The sequence below is a fragment of the Perognathus longimembris genome, chromosome 6, assembly GCF_023159225.1.
Source record: "Perognathus longimembris pacificus isolate PPM17 chromosome 6, ASM2315922v1, whole genome shotgun sequence".
Lineage (NCBI taxonomy): Eukaryota > Metazoa > Chordata > Mammalia > Rodentia > Heteromyidae > Perognathus > Perognathus longimembris.
The window spans coordinates 75,897,826-75,917,853 of NC_063166.1; positions in this window are offsets into that span (position 1 = coordinate 75,897,826).

The window sequence follows — 20,028 nt, forward strand, 5'->3', positions numbered from 1 at the left end:
GATGGTCTTAGAGGGCTAGGAATATGGCCTAGTGGTAGAGTGTGTGCCTTGTATACATGAAGCCCTGGGTTCGATTCCCCAGCACCACATATATAGAAAAAGCCAGAAGTGGCGCTGTGGCTCAAGTGGTAGAGTGCTAGCCTTGAGCAAAAAGAAGCCAGAGACAGTGTGCTCAGGCCCTGAGTTCAAGCCCCAAGACTGGCCAAAAAAAATGGTCTTAGAGGTGTTTGCAGCATACAAAATGCTTTTATATCTGTTATTATTTTGTAGTCTTTGCATCAAGTGATGAGCAGGTTAGACCTCGAGACTCCCTCTCACTGTGCAGGCGAGGAAACTGAGGCTGGGGAAGTGTTTCTTCCTTGACAGAGGTGGAAATACAGTCTTGCTCTCCTGACTCCAGGAACTCTATATATGGTCAGGAAAAGTTAACCCTCCAAGAGAGGGGAAGGATGGTGGCAAGATCTGGAAGGACGGCGAGGGGATCTGTGGGTCAGTCACCTGCCATGAAGGTCTAAGATGGAGGCCTTGTTTCCATCACTTCAGCCTGTCAGTCATATGAAATGCAGACATGGGGAAATTTCATAATAGCAAGTGTTTTGAACTAAAAAGAATAAGAGGAATTTTTAAAAATTTAAAAACAATAAAATTTTTTAAAGAATAAAAATTTTACAAAAATTGTGGCTGTTTGTTGGTGGGGTTGTGGGGCTTAAATTTGGGGCCTGGGTGCTGTCCCTGAGCTCTTTTTGCTCAAAGTGCTATAGTACTCTACCACTTTGAGTCACAACACCACTTCTGGTTTTCTGATGGTTAATTGGAAATAAGAGTCTCATGGACTTTCTTGCTTGGGCTGGCTCCAAACCACAATCCTCAGATCTCAGCTTCTTGAGTAGCTAGGATTACAGGTGGGAGCCACCAGAGCCCGGCTAATCCTAGCTATTCTGGAGGCAGACATTGGGAGGATCTTGGTCTGAGCCTCGCTCAGGCAAAAAGTTCATAAGACTCCATCCCAACCAATAAAACTTGGGCACAATTGTGCACACCTGTGATCCCACCGACTTGGGAAGCATAAATAAGAGGATCACAGTCCAGGTTGGCCAAGGGATAAGCCTTAAGATCGTATTTTAACACAAGTAAAAGAAAAGTAGCTGGTGAAATGATTCAAGTAGTAAAGCATCTACCTGGCAAGCACAGGCCCCTGGCCAAACTCCAGTATAATAATACACACACACACACACACACACACACACACACACACACACACACACACACACACACGGAGTTCCATAAGTTTTCTAAACTATTGCATGGGTGTTAGAATTAAGGATGGACTTCCAGATCTTTACAGCATGCAAAATGCTTTCAGATGTAACTGTTAGGCTACAGTCACAGAAAAGGTTGAATGAAGCCTTGCCCAGGCTGCTTTCTGGTGAGACGCTAACGCTTCAACCCTCTGGCCTCCCATTAACTGCCCGCTTGGTTCCTGGGCCACTCCTGTCTCTTTGTGACTTTTCCCATCCACCCTTAGCACCAGGAAATGGTTTCATTAATGCCATCCCTGCCTCCGCCAGCCTGGCAGTGGGGGTGGGGAGTGGAGGAGGCTATTTCAGTCCTAAATTATGCTTAATAAATCCATATCAAAACCATAAACTCTGAGCTGCCATAAATTCCCCTGACCTTGGCTCTTCCACCTCACCAACCCTTTGCCCCAGTTAAATCTTCAGTCTCAGCTTCTGTGCTGGGGCCTTACATTTGGTTTCTATTTCACTTGCCACACAACATCCACGAGGCAACAGACAGCCTCACGCCCATCGTACAGACGATAAGAGTGAGATGCCGGAGGGACAGACGCTCATCGGAAAACCACACACCCAGTGAGACACCTGACCAGGACTCGACACTCACGTATGCTATCATCCCACATGAGCAGGGAATGGATGCTTCTGGAAAGGCTCGTTCCTGCAGTTCCTCCTCCAAGGCTCAAAGATCCCTGAGCAGCTGGGTGCTGCTGGCTCACACCTGTAATGCTAGCTACTCCAGAGGCTGAGGTCTGAGGATCGTGGTTCAAAGTCAGCTAGGGTAAAAAATTTTTTTAGAAAGTCCATGAGTCTCTTAACTCCAAGTAACTACTCCAAAGCCAGAAGTGAAGGTGTGGCTCATATGACGGAGCACTAGCCTTGAATAAAAAAGCTCAGGGACAATACCCCCGCTCTGAATTCAATCTCCAGTACCAGCACCAGAGACAGACAGACAGACAGACAGACAGACAGAGATGCCCACACAGGCTTCTAGAAACTCATCTCCTCATCCCCAATGGAGCCCCCATGCTCAGAGTTGGGACTGGAAGCGGAAGGGACCCTGGGTGACAAGTGCTTGAAGAGTCAGGTAGCAAGAATGACATGGCCTCCCAAATTGGTGAGGTCACCTAACTTCTTCATTTGTCCTAGCCAGATCACCTTTGGTGGACACTTCTCAAATTGGTGTGTCACATGTGTAAATCCTAAGTGGTGATCTAAGACAGCAGACTCCCAACATCCCATGTGGCTGTTTGATGATGGTGGAGCCAAGAGCTGAATCATGGGGTGTGAAGGCCATTGTTTATGGCGTGCTTCCTCTTTGCCAAGCATAGCTGGACAATGTCATCCCCACCAGGGCCCTCAGGGGCAGTCACTCTTCTTGTTATTCTTTCATATATATGAGGAAACAAGTTCAGAAGGAGGAAGAAACTTGCTCAAGGTCCTAGCTGATAGGACAGCTGAGCAGACATCTGATGCCCCACTCCAGAGGCGGCCATGAGGGGACGGAGGAGGAGGTGGGTGACTCAGACACTGTGCAGCGGGCACCATAGCAAAAGCACGGCCAAAGGTCAACGGGCAGGGCCCCAGGACGAGGTGCCCAGGGTTCAGGAAGAAGTAACATCATGAGACACCTCCCTCTTTCAGGGCTCACATAAAGAGAAACAGAAGGGCGGATGGAAATCAAGAGTGGGAGAGACAGTTGGTGAAGCAGAAGGAAGGGAGAACTTGCTGCATCTGCATCTGGTGTGCCCCTTGGAGGGAAAGGACTCAGAGGACATAATGAGGCAGAGACAAAGCAGCAGAGCACTGGAGGAAGAGCAGAGAAGCAGCAGGGGCCTGCAGCTTGGAGGGGGGCCTGAGGCCAGCATGTGGCCAGTGCCCATGTCACCAGGACCTTCTCCATGCCCAAGGACCAATGCACTTTCCATTCCTTTGCTTTCTTTTGGTGGTAGTACTAGGATTTGAACTCAAGGCTCTACCCTTGCTACACCATACAGCTGAGCCATGCCTCCGGCGTCTCCATTTCTTTCCATGTCTTTAGCATTCGTGTGTGTGTGTGTGTGTGTGTGTGTGTGTGTGTGTGTGTGTGTGTGAATTCAGTGTGAATTCAGGACCTGGGTGTTGTCCTTTACTTTTTTTTTCTCACTCAAAGCTGGCACTCTACCATTTGAGCCACAGGTTCACCTCTAGCTTTTTGCTGGTTAATTGGGAATGAATTTCTTTCTTGCTTAGGCTGGCTTTGAACTTCAGTCTTCAGATCTCAGCCTCTTCAGTAGCTAGGATTACAAATGTGAGCTGCTGGCACCTGGCAGCATTCTCTTTAAACTTGAAGTGACTGGCAGAACTAGAAAAGAAATGTCACTTGCCATAAATAAGAGGTAATTGCAAACTTAAAAGAAAACATTGGGGCTGGGAATGTGGCCTAGTGGTAAAGTGCTCGCCTCGTATACATGAAGCCCTGGGTTTGATTCCTCAGCACCACATATATAGAAAAATCTGGAAGTGGCGCTGTGGCTTAAGTAGTAGAGTGCTAGCCTTGAGCAAAAAGAAGCCAGGGACAGTGCTCAGGCCCTGAGTTCAAGCCCCAGGACTGGCAAAAGACAAAATAAAACAAAAAATCCAATCCCAGGGCCATGCCTCTGGAATTCCTCCCTTTTATCTTTTGTTAAAAAGGAAAACGAGGGGCTGGGGATATAGCCTAGTGGCAAGAGTGCCTGCCTCGGATACATGAGGCCCTAGGTTCGATTCCCCAGCACCACATATACAGAAAACGGCCAGAAGCGGCGCTGTGGCTCAAGTGGCAGAGTGCTAGCCTTGAGCAAAAAGAAGCCAGGGACAGTGCTCAGGCCCTGAGTCCAAGGCCCAGGACTGGCCAAAAAATAAAAAATAAAAAATAAAAAATAAAAAGGAAAACGAAGCCAGGTACAGTAGTACATGTCTGTAATATCAGCTACTCAGTAGGCTGAGGCAGAAAAATCACTTGAGCCTAGGAATTTGGACCCTGCTTGGGCAACATAGCAAGGCAGCCTCTCAAAAGTAAGGCTGGAGAGTGGGCAAACTTACAAATGCCACAGAGGTGTTGCAGGCATACCTACTCTTACCCAGCGAAGACTTCCTCCTTAACAGCGAATAGAAGGACGGGCCTTCTGAAACATTTCCAGAAAAGGTAGACTTGGGGAATCCTGTCACTCAATTCCATTTCCATGTGTTGGTAAAATCTCCCAGCATTCCACCAAAACCCTCCTCCCACTCTTGGGAGCACTAGTGGTGGTCTGTGCACAGGTGTAGGGACCTCAAGCACTGGCCAGAAGAGTCTGAAATTTTCATCTGGGGATACAGGGAAACACTCACTCTAGCTGGGCACGGGAGGCTCACACACACCTGTCATCCTAGCTACTTAGGAAGCTGATGAGATCTGAAAAATCTTGGTTTAAAGCTAGCCCCAGCAGAAAAGTCTAACAAACTCTTATCTCCAATTAACCACCAAAAAGCTGGAAGTGGAGCTGTGGCTCAGCCTTGAGAGAAAAAGCTAAGGGGAGCACAAGGCCCTGAGTTCAAGCTCCCTAGCACTGGCACAAAAAGTAAAAATCAATTAAAAAAATAAAAGTGCACTCTGGCTGCACTGTGGGGGACTGGATGGAGCAGGTGCTTCCATAACAGGTAACTGACCAGGTAAGACAGCATGTCTGCACCAAGATGGCGGCCATAGCTAGGACCCAACCCATCCAAAAGATGCTCAGTCAATCATTCATTCATTCAACAAGTATGTAGTGACAGCATGGATCACTTGGATGAATCTGAGGGGCAGGGGCAGGCCAGGTGGCCTGATCCTGGGGACAGTTCTTAGATTGTTTTTACTTTTTGGTCAGTCGTGGGGTTCGAACTCAGGGCCTAGACTCTGTCCCTGAGCACTCTTGCTCAAGGCTAGTGCACTACCACTTTGAGCCACAGCTCCACTTCTGGTTTTCTAGTGATTCCTTGGAGATAAGAGTCTCACAGACTTTCCTACCCAAGCTGGCTTTGAACTACAATTCTCAGATCTCAGCCTCTTTGAGTAGCTAGGATGACAGGTGTGAGCCACCCACACCCAGCTAAGTTCTTAGATTTAATTTGGGGTGCGATATCAAAGCGAGAAATTCCAAATTTGTAGGAACCTGGGTTTGACTAGAGAGGAAGAACAATCTGCTGTCTGTCCATCAAAGACATCCCGTGCCATGGAGACAGTGGATTCCTGGGTCAGCGTGGAAGCAGGCAGTCTTGGGGGGCTCCAGCCAGGGGAGCAGGTGAGAGGTAATAGTGTCAGGGTCTGGGGACAGAAAGCCGACCCCCAAGCTTCCTGCCCCAGGTGCATCTGTGCCTCCTCTTACAGCTTCAATCTAGATGCCTCCACGGATATAATGAACACCCCAAACCAGCTGACTGTCACTCCTCAGAGGCCCAGCCTCCTCAGGTGATTTCTTAAAGGGGAATGGGCTCTTGCAGGGACGTGAACTCCAACCTGTGGAAGGAATTCTGAGTGAGGCAGGTGTGTTCTGAAGATAGCGAGGGCCCTGGGACAAGAATGTGGGTGGCCTCAAGGAGCTGAGTGTCACCCCTGACTGACACAAGCCAGGAAATGGTGACCTCAGTCCTACAACCACGAGGAACATGGAACGTGGAACATGAGTGAGCTTGAATCCTTTCTGAGAGACTCCAGGAAAGAACACAGGCCGTGGATAGCTGCCACGTCCATGCCCCAACTCTAAGATAACCAGTGCTTATTGCACAACTGCTGGGCTGCTCCTTGACAATGCAGCCATAGAGAACAGTGGAGCGGGTAGGATATTCTGGGAGAAGAAAGAGCCAAGAACTTGCTAATAATGATGAAGTAAAGAAGAGAGTACACCACAGGGCAGGTGGTACCATTTGAGGATGGGGAAAAGACTCGGAGGAGACACAGGTTTAAGCTGTTTGGTTTTGAGTGAGTTTGCAGGTGATGTCAAATGAACTGAGCATTGGATATAGAGTTTAGAGCTCAGGGGAGAATAAGGGCTGGAGATGAAAAGGCCAAGTCACCAGCACGGGTGAGAACCTTGAAAGCTAAACAGAATATTCTACAACCAGGAACAGAAGGGGATGACTGACAACGCACCACTCATCTCAAACACATAGTGCCCAGTAAGAGAGCTCAGACTCAGAAGACAGAAACCTACCACCCCATCCAGGCACCGCCGGCTCACCTCCTGCAATCCCAGCTACTCAGAAGGCTGAGACCTGAGGATCAGCATTTGAAGCCAGCGGGGACAAGAAAGCCTGTGAGACTCTTATCTCCAATTAACCAGCAGAAAACCAGAAGTGGTGCTGTGGCATAAAGTTGTAGTGTACTAGCCTCGAGCAAAAGAGCTCAGGGACAGGGCCCAGGCCCTGAGTTCAAGCCCCACAACTGACAGAAAAGAAAAAACAAAAACTACCACCCCTATGATTCCTCTAAAAGACATTCTAGAAAGAGCAGAACCACAGAGGCAGTGATGCCTGAGCTAAGGGTTTGAATATGAAGGATACAAAGGAGGGTGTCTAGGAATAAGGGAAATGCGCTGTGACATCTTAATGAGCAAGTGGTTACATGACTGCTCCTTTGCCAAAACTTGCTAAAGCACACCCTTAATGCACACACTTAGCTGTTCATTGGTGGCTCACATTTACGATCCTAGCTACTCAGGTGGATGAGATCTGAGGGTCACAGTTTGAGGCCAGCCCAGACAGGAAAGTCCACGAGACTCTTAGGCCCCACTAACCACCCAAAAGAAGTGGAGCCGTGACTCCACTGGTAGACTGCCAGCCTTGAGCAAAAAAGCTCATGGGCAGGGCTGGGGATATGGCCTAGTGGCAAGAGTGCCTGCCTCATATACATGAGGCCCTGGGTTCGATTCCCCAGCACCACATATACAGAAAATGGCCAGAAGCGGCGCTGTGGCTCAAATGGCAGAGTGCTAGCCTTGAGCAAAAAGAAGCCAGGGACAGTGCTCAGGCCCTGAGTCCAAGGCCCGGGACTGGCCAAAAAAAAGCTCATGGGCAGCTTCCAGGCCCTGGGTTCAAGGCCCAGGGTGAACACAGGAGATCTGCTGAATGAGGATTCACTCCGAACCGAACCACCGTGGAGGTGGGGACGAGAGAGAAGAGGAAGGCAAACGGTGAACACATGGCTTTAAGCAACTAGGTTGTGGGCCTACTGTGTGCTAGGTATGCTTCACACTCACTGTGCGGCACACAGTCAGCTCGGAGAGGCCATGTGTGTGAACTCTCCTTGTGATCCAGATGAGGGGAAGCAACTTGCCCTGCAGCACCATAGACGCAAAGCCGGTGGGTGTCACCTACGAGTTCCTGTTTGTTGAGTGATGAATGAGTGAATGAATGAATGAATGTCCCTGGACTACAGTGCTGGAGACTTCAGCAGCAGACTCAAGCTGAGGATATAAGAACATGGTATCTTGGAGAAGTGGAGAAGACCATAAAATGTGTTCCAGTCCCCAAGGGGCAACGCCCAGCCCCTCCCCAGGGGCTCTGAGATTGTCTGGCCTTGGGAAGGGCTCCCCGCTTATCTTGGGGAGAGCGAAACTATAAAACACTTTATGGCTTTGAGATCACACTTTTGGCAGAGACCAGGAAGAGGCAATGCCCTAGGCCAAGAGAAGCCAAGGGGGCCACCACTGCCCGCCTGGACACTGTGGGGCCTGTCATCAACCCTGTCACCCACACATTTCCCAGAAACCCCAAGAGGATGTGGTTGGTACAATACTTTAAAACTTCTATACCAGGGCTGGGAATGCGGTTTCCTGGTAGAGTGTTTGCCTTGAACTAAAAGAGCTCAGGGACAATGCCCAGGCCCTGAGTTCAAGCCCACTGCCAGAAACCAAGAAACAAACAACAATTTCCATGCCATTTGCTTTTCCATGCTTAGGCTGTCTCTGGTAGTGGGATGGGCCTTTCAAGTGGTGGCTGTAGCTGTGTGGGTTACAGCCATTCCTTCCTGGTGGCCCCACTGGGTAACTGTATTTCCCTTTTGTTTCATCTGAGAGGGGACGCGTGTGAGGTCTTGCTGTCTCTTGGACCTTGTGTTGCTACCTTTCGATAAGAGCCAGCGAACACTGTGGGGAGAGCGAGCAGGTGGGAAACACCTGCAGATAGCAACGGGGCGCTCTTCCCAGGAATGCTGCACGAGGGAGGCGTCCCGCAGGGTGGAGGATGTGTCTATGTGAAAAACACAGGAGTAGCCCGATACTGGTGGCTCATTCCTGTAATCCCAGCCACTCAGAAGTGCTGAGATCTGAGAACTGAGGTTCAAACCCAGCCCAGGCTGGAAAGTCCCTGAGACTCTGATCTCCAATTAACCACCAGAAAGCTGAAAGTGGAGGTGTGGCTCAAGTGGTAGTACTTGAGGCCCCGGGGGGAAGCTAAAACAGTGTCCAGGCCCTGGGTTCAAGCCCCAGGACTGGCATCACAAAAATGTAGAGGAGTAACACAGGTATTTTCCTATTGTTGTCTTGGCAGTATTGGGGTTTGAATTCAAGGCCTTGTACTTGCTAGGCAGGCGCTCTACCACTTGAGCCATACCTCCCATCCCTTTTTGCTTTATTTTTGAGGTCAAAAACTTGTGTTTTTGCTTGGGCTGGCTCTAACCATGATCTTCCTACTTATGCTTCCCACATAGCTGGTGTGACAAAAGCACGCTACACTTGGCTTTACTTGTTGAGATCCAGTCTTGCTAACCTATTGCCTGGCTGCATTCCAATCTCTGCCTCTTGAGTAGCTGGGATTATAGATGTGAGCTACTGTGCCTAGTGATACATATATTTAAAACAACAATAACAATTGGAAGCTAGGTGTGGTGGTACATATCTGTAATCCCAACATTTAGGAGGCTGAGCTAGGAGGCCCTTAAGTCCAAGTCCAGTCTGGTGTACAAAAAAGACAAGATCGAACAAAACAAAAAACTTTTTTCAAAGGGCTAGGTGTGGTAGCATATACCTATAATCCCAGGTACTCTGGAGGTAGTAGCATAAAGATCTGGGGCTGGCCCTGTGGTAAAAAGGGAGAGACCCCATCTGAAAAAAAAAGTGAAAGCACAAAAGGTCTGTGTACACGACTCAAATGCTAGATCGCCTGAACATGACTTAAGTGGTAGATGTCCTGAGTAGCAAGCAGGAGGCCTACTGAGTTCAAACCCCAGTCTTGCCAAAAAGAAAAAAATATATATATTAATAAAAGCTAAGTATCAAAGGGCTTATTTTGGTGGTTGAGGCAGGGTGGCCTCAAACTTGAAATCCTACTGCTTCAACCTGCTGGGATTACATGTATATGCTACCATGCTTAGCTCCAAGAGCTCTTTTAATGAATGAAAAAGCGCAATTCTGTGTCAGAAGGAGGTATTCTGTCATTTTCTAGCCAGCAGTGTACTTGGTTTTTATTCATGTATGAATAAAGTGCTAGTCTTCCTCACAACTGCAGCCTCTGAGCTCAGCCTCCTCACAAAGAAGACGGAGGGCACAGTGGGATTGAGCCAGGGGCTGGGACTCCCTCCCACAGCAGATGCTGGGCTCTTTCTAATACCCCAGCCTGCCTGGGAGGCAGACTAGCGCCGGCCCTTCTCTACCTCCAGCCTTGGCCCAGCCACACAGCTCCAGCTCTGCCACCCCAATGGGCTCTGGGAAGCAGTGGCCTGTGGTTGTTTAAAATGCAAGTAGATGAAGTCTGGCAGGAAGCCTGCAGTCCAAGAGACCAGCCACCCTGGCTCCCAGTGCCCGTCAGTAGCCGGAATCACCCAAGCCACCCCAATCTAACTGCCATGCATCCCTCATGCTCTTCCCAAGACTTCAGAGTAAGTGTCTGGGGCAGCCTCGCCTCTCGTGGTCTGGTCTTCCTGTTCTGAACTCTCACCTCATTTTCCAGATGAGGAGTCTGATACCCGAAGAAGTTGTCTGTAAATCTATGATCATATAATTCTGAGATATTTAGGCTTCTGGTTTTCCAAGCCCATGATCCTCCAGCATTATGTCTCAGGTTCTAACCTCCTCCTCCTCCTCCTCCTCCTCCTCCTCCTCCTCCTCCTCCTCCCCCTCCTCCTCCTCCTCCCCCTCCTCCTCCTCCTCCTCCTCCTCCTCCTCCTCCTCCTCCTCCTCCTCCTCCTCCTCCTCCTCCTCCTCCTCCTTTCTTTTCTCTTTTTGCTAGTCCTAGAGCTTGGACTCAGGGCCTGGGCACTGTCCCTGATATTTTTTTTCCTGCTCAAGGCTAGCACTCTACCACGTTGACCTACAGCACCACTTCTGGTTTCCTGGTGATTAACTGGAGTCTCACAGACTTTCCTGACTGAACTGGCTTTGAACCATGATCCTCAGATCTCAGCCTCCTGAGTAGCTAGGATCACAGGCACGAGCCACCAGTGGCCAGCTTACACGAGTGCTTTTAGTGCCCAGACACCAGGACTCACAGATTCTGATTCTGTGTTTAACAGTTCACAATTACTTTTTAACTTGTTTTACTGTTATTATAAAGGTGCTGTACAAAGGGGTTACAGTTACATGAGTCAGATAAACAGTGCATTTCTTTTTGAACAATGTCACTCCTTCCTCTCTCTTTCCAGGTTTTCCTCTTCCATCTCCACCCACAAGTTGCATAGTGAGTATTGAGTACCACTAGTGTCTAGTGAATGCCACTGCTGTATTTGTTGACCCTTTGTGCCTCCATTCTGTGCCCCCTCCCCTTTGCCCTTCCAAAGACAGATAAATGAACAAACAAGACAAAAAGAAAAGAAACAACAATAAAGACAAAAGTCCTCTTGTTTCCATTTCCTGCAGTTCATTTTGATAAATATTATTTTATGTGATCAGTGGCACGTGGGCACCTTTGTGCCCCCCCCCACCCCAAGAGAATCTTCCTTGGGTCTCACTGTGTGTGAATGCCTAGAGTCCTGTATAAGTCACTATGTCTTTAGTGTATTTTAGATCTAGCTTCCTCATAGGAGAGGAAAACACGCACCATTTGTCTCTCTGAGCTTGGCTTACTTCGTTTCATGTTGTATTCTAGGTCCATCCATTTCCCTACAAGTGACATAATATTCTTTCTAATGGCTGTGGAACACTCCATTAAACAGTTCACAATTCTGCCACATAACACGCTCATTGATATCGCTACCCACTGTGATTTCCAACCTCACAGAGCCCTCCAGCCCTGCTTTGCAAACCTCGGTTTCCCTCCTCTGCAAGCTTCCTCGCAGCTCTGAGGGTGGGATCTGGTTTGGCATCCTTACCACACCCATCGAGGGGTCTGGGTCCTCGTGGAGAGGGTGTTTGAAGCTCAGGGCATTGTGGAAAAGAGCCAGGGGTTCTGAGAGAACAAGAGATCCAGATAGAGAGGAGGAGAAGGAAGGGCCACGTCCTTGTCCGCTCTAGTTCTCCTGGCCTCTGGTGTCTGGAATCCAGGTTTTATTATTTGCTTTCAGGTACTGGAGTTGGCTATGGTATTTTTCTGGCCAGTTTGTCCACCTCTCTCTGGCTCTTAGATTCCCCCGCCCCTGGGGCCTCAGCTTCCAGCTGGGGGTGGCCAGGAAGGAGTTGGTTTTCCTGGAACAGGTCTGCGCTAAGGCAAGTCCTGGGCTCCACCTGTAACCACCCCACACCCCTTCCCGGCCATTCCCTTCTTATGCTCTAACAAGAGCCAGTCCTGGGAGACAGAAATTCCCTGGGGCCCCCAAGTAGCACATGGTCTTCCAATCCACACATGAGCTCCTTTGGACAATGGCTTCTTTCTTAATTTTTTTTTTTTTATGCCAGTCCTGAAGCTTGAACTCGGGGCCTGGTTGCAGTCCCTGAGCTTCTTTTTGCTCAAGGCAAATGCTGTACTACTTGAGACACAGCTGCACTTGCAGCTTTTTTGAAAGTTTATTGGAGATAAGAGTCTCACAGACTTTCCTGCCCAGGCTGCCTTCGAACCACAATCCTCAGATCTCAGCCTCCCAAGTAGCTAGGATTATAGCATGAGCCACCAGCTTACAATGGCTTTTTTTTTTCTACCAGTACTGAGGCTTGAACTCAGAGCCTGGGCACTGTCCCTGAGCTTCTTTTGCTTAAAGCTAGCACTCCACCACTTGAGCCACAGCACCTCTTCCAGCTTTTTCTGTGTGTGTGGTAGTGAGGATTCAAACCCAGGGCTTCATGCATGCTAGGCAAGCACTCTACCACTAAGTCACATTCCCAGCCCCAATGGCTTCTTTTGAATGGCTCATGTTAACTCACTTAATCCTCAGACCACTGTAATTGTGGGCAAATCCAGATCGGGCAGGGCTCTTGGAGACCATGTGTGGCTTGAAGGAGACAGTGGGAGTCCTTTGGAAGTGCATCTGAAGCTCTTTTAGTGGGGTGATCAGGCTCCCAGTCAAGGCCGGAGCGCTCTGCCCATTTCTTGGCACACAACAGGGGCTCCAAAAACAGTGACATCAAGTCTAATCTGAAGCTAAAGTGACCTAGGTGAGTATACACATTAGACTGGAAAGCAGGCCTTTGGGTGGGAGGAATGAGCAGCCAGGGATGGTGGGGGGGAAGGGAGAGGAAGATCTACTTGCTATGTTATGCCCTTTGCCTTGTTTGAATGTTTCCTTTCACCAAGTGCACACAGCAGAGACAATCAATGGAACAAACAACCACCGTGAAATAAACAGCTCCACCAGCCAGTTTCTTTTGTAACTCTCTCCCTGATATTCCCCGTGGTGAAACAGCCTTTCTTGATGTCTTCATCCATCTTCTGTGGCTAGAACAAAATACTGGAGACAAGGGGACTTGAAGAGGGGTCATGGTTCTGGAGGCTGAGCGGTTCAAGAGTATGAAAGCACTAAGAGCTGGGCAGAGCCTTCCTGCTTTGGAAGATGGTGGAAGGTTTCCGTGGCGAGACATCTTGGAAAGAACTTGTATCACAAAGCCTCTCTTGCAGTAACACACCACTCCGTGATTCCGGGAACAGATAGATCACCTCCATTCAGTCACCTGCAAGAGTCCTGCCTCTCGATACCACTGGGCTAGAGACCAAGTTGTTAACACGGGCTACTCCTGTTAATACACGAGATTCTATGTGAGCCCTGACCTCTGGCTTTCTACCTCTAGAAAACATTTCCATGTTCTCCCGTGTGGCCTGCCTCTTGGGCCTGCTCTGGCTTCTTTTGCATGGTTCTTTACCTTTCGTCCTCTACCTCCATCTGTATGCCATCAAATCCCCACCGGCCTGTCCCTCCCCAAACCCCATGCCTGCTGACTTCTCCTGGCCAGAAAGGGGAACCCCTACCTTGAGGGTGAGGATAGAAGCAGAAGTGGTGGATTGCAGAAGGGTCACACTGATCAGGTGCATTAGGCTCATGAATTGCTATGTTGGGTTGAAACCCCTTTGTACAACTATTTAAAGATAATTTAAAAAAATATTCTAGCTCAGGAGGATAGCTCAGGTGGATTGCGGTTTGAAGCCAGCCCAGGGGAAGGAAAGTCCTTGAGATTCTTATCTCCAATTAAGCACCAAAAAACAAGAAAAAAAAAGCCAGAAGCGGAGCTGTGATTCAAGTGGTAGAGGTGCCAGCCTTGCACACAAAAGCTTAGGGGCAGCATCCAGACCCTGAGTTCAAGCTCTGGGACTAGCACACACACACACACACACACACACACACACACACACACACACACAATAGGAAAGAAGAATAACAAGGCAGGAATGGGGGCAGATAGAGGGCTTATGCCACCGCCCCTCCTTCCCTGTTTGCTATTACTTTTGGCACAGCTAAAACTCCTCCATGAGCTCAACTTCTGCTTTGACCCTAGCTCTAGCTCAAACCTCAGAGGAGAGTTCAAATAAATCAACAGTCTTAACTCTTGGAGTTCAAAGCCTGAACCTCACTGGAGCTTTGAGTAAAACCATACAATTCCCTGAGCACTTCCTCCCTCAAAGCCTCAGGACCCCCTCCAACTCCAAACCAAAAGGGCAAAAAGGAGCCCTTGCTTGCAAGACTGCTGTGAGAGGGGGGGAGGGGGAAATAAAGTGATAAAAATAATTGTAGGACTCATACGTGATAAAAAATAATTACAGGTTCCTGGCAAAGAGCCTGAGCTGGAGAGATACAGACTAATAGAAGTAGAGATTTATGGCCTTGTGGGCCCAGCCTTTTGGAGGCTGGGCTGATAGGAGTTGGGGTCACGAGTGGGGTCATGGGCAAAAAACTCCCATCACCCTTCCTAGCAAGAGGCCTGGCATCTCCTTCACGGTCCGGGAGAGTGATTTCAGGAAGGAGCCACGGAGCTCACTTCCCTCTGAGCTGCTGTTGCTCACACATCTGGCTGGGCCCGTGCCTTTCTGAAGAAACACCTGTAAACAAGTAGACTTGGGGGCTGGGGATATAGCCTAGTGGCAAGAGTGCCTGCCTCGGATACATGAGGCCCTAGGTTCGATTCCCCAGCACCACATATACAGAAAACGGCCAGAAGCGGCGCTGTGGCTCAAGTGGCAGAGTGCTAGCCTTGAGCGGGAAGAAGCCAGGGACAGTGCTCAGGCCCTGAGTCCAAGGCCCAGGACTGGCCAAAAAAACAAACAAACAAACAAACAAGTAGACTTGGAAGGATGTGATTCCCTTATTGCCTCTCAGATCCCCGTAGGAGGCAGGTTGCAAATGGCGGGGGTAGAGGAGAGGCAAGACTCAGAGGGGACAGTAACATTCTTCCTGAATCCGGTGGACATTTATTGAGGTCCACTCTATGCCTAGGACACCAGCGAGCAATTCATCCAGGGTGGCAGAGGGCCCAAGGCTGGGGGGAAAGTCAGGGCTGGACACTGGGTCCCCAACTCCAGGGAAGGCAGTGTCACCACCACAGACAAGTCTCTGGTAAGGGCTCCTTAAACTGGCCACTGGGGACCTCTGGAGGGTCAGTCCCCCCTGCAGGATTCATGAGAACCACTTTAGAATTTTATTTTCATAAAAATGGAACTTACAGGGCTGGAATGTGGCTCAGCAGCAGAGTGCTTGCCTCGCATGCATGAAGCCCTGGGTTCGATTCCTTAGCACCACATAAACAGGAAAAGCCAGAAGTGGCGCTGTGGCTCAAGAGATTAGTCCTGAGCAAAAAGAAATCAGGGACAGTGCTCAGGCCCTGAGTTCAAGCCCCAGGACTGGCAGGAGAGAGAGAGAGAGAGAGAGAGAGAGAGAGAGAGAGAGAGAGAGAGAGAGAGAGGAAGAAGGAGGAGGAGGAGGAGGAGGAGGAGGAGAAGGAGGAGGAGGAGGAGGAGGAGGAGGAGGAGGAGGAGGAGGAGGAGGAAGAAGAAGAAGAAGAAGAAGAAGAAGAAGAAGAAGAAGAACAACAACAACAACAACAACAACAACAACAACAGGAGGAGGAAGAGGAAGAGAAGAGAAGAGAAGAGAGGGAGGGAGGGAGGGAAGGAAGGAAGGAAGGAAGGAAGGAAGGAAGGAAGGAAGGAAGGAAGGAAGGAAGGAAGGAAGGAAGGAAGGAAGGGAAAAATGAACATGCAGAGGCTGGATGTGATTGCTTATGCCTGTCATCCCAGCTACTCAGGAGGCATAAGAGGACTGAGGCCTGAGGCCAACCCTGGGCAAAAAGCAGAAGATCCACTGGGCACTGGTGGTTCCCATCTGTCATCCTAGCTACTCAGGAGGCTGAGATCTGAGGGTCAAGATCTGAAGCCAACCCAGGCAGGAAAGTCTGTAAGACTCATATCTCCAATAACCCACTCAGAAAAGGCTGAAGTGACCCTGTGGCTTCAGTGGTAGAGGGCTTGCCTTGAGCAAAAGAAGCTCAGGGACAGATTCTAGGCTCTGAGTTCAAACCCCAGGAATGGCGCGCGCGCGCACACACACATACACACACACACACACACACACACACACACACACACACACACACGAACAAGACCTTATCTGAAAAACAACATTTAGCAAAAAGGAGCAAGTGGTAGAGTGCTTGCTAAGCAAGTGTGAGGCCCTGAGTTCAAATCCCAATTATGCTCCCAAAGCTGGAAATGGAGTTGTAGATTACATGGGGAGAGCAACAACGACAACAAAAACAAGAGTGTCAGGCCTTGAGTTAAGCCCCAGTACCGACACACCCAAAACAATCTTCGGTGGTAGCATCTAATGGATGGAGCGTTTGCAAAGTTAAAAGGAGAAAAAGCTTGTGACCTTCTTAATGCATTTCAGGATCCCTGTAAGTGGAAGCCCTGCCTGGCTAAATGGAAACTTGGGCGTTTCCTATACCGTGATCCCACTGGGCAGATTGAGGGGAGCGCCCCCCAGTGTCACATTTTGTCATAACACCTGAGTGCCTGCAATAAAACCACCCTGGATCAGTGCCTGGTGTCTCCATTCCAAAGGGCAATCAGTGCTTTGCTTTGCTTTCATTCCAGCACCACATGGTGGGGGGGGTGGGGGGTTCCTAGTGCACATCAGACCAACGTGATCCCCACGAAGGGCACCCAGGAAGGTCTGGATTCAAGTGCAACCACACCTCCCATCCGGCTTCCCAGAAACTGCCATTGTAACGAAGTTTCTGCATCTATTTCCCAGGTGCCAGGAATTCCAGGAAGACAGATTCGTCCATTTCTTTTCTTTCGTGTTTATGACGACCTGTGAGGTATATACTGTTTTGCAGCTTGTTCCCTCCCCTTCCTTCACCGCCACCCCCCCCTCCACTGAACTCTGTGCCTCTTTTCATATCAATAGAGCTGGATCTGTGGCTACATGATTCAAAGACTGAGAAATTTAAACAGTCAGCATTTCACCTCCCAGTGAAGATCAGTAATAGTTAACATGTATCGAGTGCTTTATCATATGCCAGGCCCTATATTCGTTGTTTAACACCAATTATCTCTCATTTGACCCTTGAGGCAATTGCCAGGGAGTTTCAATTATTCAATTGTTGAGGCTTTTGGGAGCCCACTTGAGGTCAGACAGCTAGGCACCATATATGTTAGGTTTTTAAAGTAGGTAGCCGGTAAAGGAGAACGCCACGCGGTATTCAGGCAGGAAAGAAAGTTTATTACCGAACTGCTGGCCTGTGGCCAAGATGATCCATGGCCGGAGAGAAGAGAGAGAGAGAGAGACCCCCACCCAGCCCTGCCTTATATCTAGGGCAGGGGCAAGGGGTGTAGCCAGGTGGATTAGGATGTGACCTCAGGGAAAGGGGAGGTAACTGCCTCCAGGTCTGCAGGTTACCCAGGTAACTGGGTGGAGACTTAATGAGGTGGGGGCATCTGCATGGAGCCCTCAGGGAGAGGACCTTACAGGTGGCAGACAGGATTCAAACCTAGGTCCTTCTGGCAAGAAGGAAAAGATGCATCGCGAAGGCAGGCCGAGGAAGGGGTAGACTGAGGCCAGAGGAGGCACATCCTGAGAAGCTATGGTTTCAAGGAAGGGCCGCGAGGCTTCCTGGAAGAGATGTCATTTGGAATGATTGTGTCTCCAGCCAAGGAAGCAGGTCTTTGAGCTTTGACCCACATCTCATTTCCTCACCCCTAACTCATCCCCTTGCCTCTCTGGTCACCACTGTTTTATTGTCTATCTACATGTATTCTCTACATACAAGTGAGATCATACAGTTTTGGTTTTTTTTGTCTTTTTGTGTCTGGTTTATTTCACTTAGAGTAATGGCCTCCAGATGTATTCACCGTGGCAAATGGTTGGATCATGTTTTGGGGTTGAATAATATTCCTGTGTGTGTGTATATATATACCATTGTTTCTTTCTCTTCGTTTGTAGTGCTAGGATTTGAACGCAGAGTGCTCTAGGGGAATCAAGCAAGGATGTAGTTTCTGTTCCCTGTGCCAGAAGGCCAGATGACTGCAAGCCACCTCCTGGGTGACGTGTCTTTGGAGGTGACAGGGATCCGGAGAAGCAGAAACAGCAAGCCAACAAATGTAGCTTCTGGGAAGGCATGGGCTGACCCCCCAGAAAGGGCTAAGAAACTCCCAGAGCTCTTGCCTGCCTAATGGACCAAATTCCAGGGCATTCTGGAACATTCACTTCCCAGACTTGTTCTTTAAGAACTCTCCGACTCACTGTGACCAGCACATTGAACAAAGCCAGCCTGCCACATAATCAAAGTACACCTTTATTTTGGTCACCCAATGTCCCTTTCGAAATGTACTCAGAAGAACACACACATGCGCGTGCACACACACACACACACACTAAGTGACAAATCATTGCTTTTGCTATGTATTCTCAGCAAGTAGATAGTGCTGTGGTCGCCTTAGGTGACAAATACCATCAATTCAGGAATTCAAACGTCCAGTCAAGCTAGTAACCGAAAATCCTAATTTGATTTGAGTTTAGCCTTGTCCCCAGCTTGGTAGATAGGATGAGTAGCTCCTCCTCTCCTCCTCCTCTTCTCCTTCTTTCCTCCTCCTCTCCTCCCCTAGCCCTAGGTGGGGCTGGGGACTTAGTGGCTGTGAGAAGGGAGAGGAAAGCTCACCTGAGTGGCCACCAGCCTGGCTGGCTTTGAACTCTCTGGCCCCAGAAGGCACACAGAGCTTCCCCCCTGGTGTTATGGTATGCAGTTGTGGGTGCCAGTGACACAGGCGCCCCCTACAGGCTACTCAAACCCTTGACCTTGGGCAGGTGGATTCTTTTTTTTTTAGCCAGTCCTGGGGCTTGAACTCAGGGCTTGGGCCCTGTCCCTGAGCTTCTTCTGTTCAAAGCTAGCACTCTACCACTTGAGCCACAGCACCACTTCTGGCTTTTTTTGTGTGTGTGTATGTGATACTGAGGAATGGAACCCAGGGCTTCATGCATGCTAGGCTACTCTACCTCTAAGCCATATTCCCAGCCATGAGTGTGTCAATCTTGACCTTGGGGGGGTGGGGTGGGGGGAGGGGAGTGTACTTCTCTCCCTGGAGCTCCTTTGCAACCCCTTTCTCGGTCCTAGAGACTGACACCCATCACAACCCTGACCCCTGTGGCTCACACGGCTCCCCTCCAGGATGCCACAGGGTAGGACCCACGTGAGGCCCTTATAGGAACTCTCTGCCTAGGTGGGCCCAGGGGAACAGTGGCTCCCAGAGATTACTGGAGTGTGGCGCGTGCGCTCTCTCTCTCTCCCTCTCACACACACACACTCACATACACACACACACACACTCACTCTTCTGGCTCCCTCACCAGAGCCCCTGTGCAGCCAATTCCCATCAGCCCAGGTGTCCCTTGGCTCTGCAGTAAGCTCTCGAGGGAGTCCTTCCCCCCAGCTGCCCTCCACATTCTCCCGGGGCCAAGGAGAACCCTCTCTTCTCTCCTCTAGATCTGTGGGTGAGTATCAGGACGAGAATAAATGCAGGGGCGGGGGCTTATGGCTCATGGCAAGTCTTAGCAGTTGTGAGTCTTATACCATGCCCTTAAAAAATAATCACTGGTTGTCCCAGAAGAACTTTCTTGCAACATTATACAACACACAAGTATATCTCTTGAGCCTCGGTTTCCTCCATCTTTGACTGATATTTACCTATTGGGGTTGCTACACTGAAACAAGTGACAAGTCTGACACACTCAGACTAGCATTCCAAAGTCACAAACTTGCAGTTCCTTCTGTGTAGGACATTTACAGGTGACTTGACCCCTGGGTGTCCTCATCTGTCACACAGCACTTAGAAGAGCCCCTCCCTCACAACCTCTCAGTGAGCTTTCGTTGAATGAATATGAATAAAATGCTTAGCTTGGGGGCTGGGA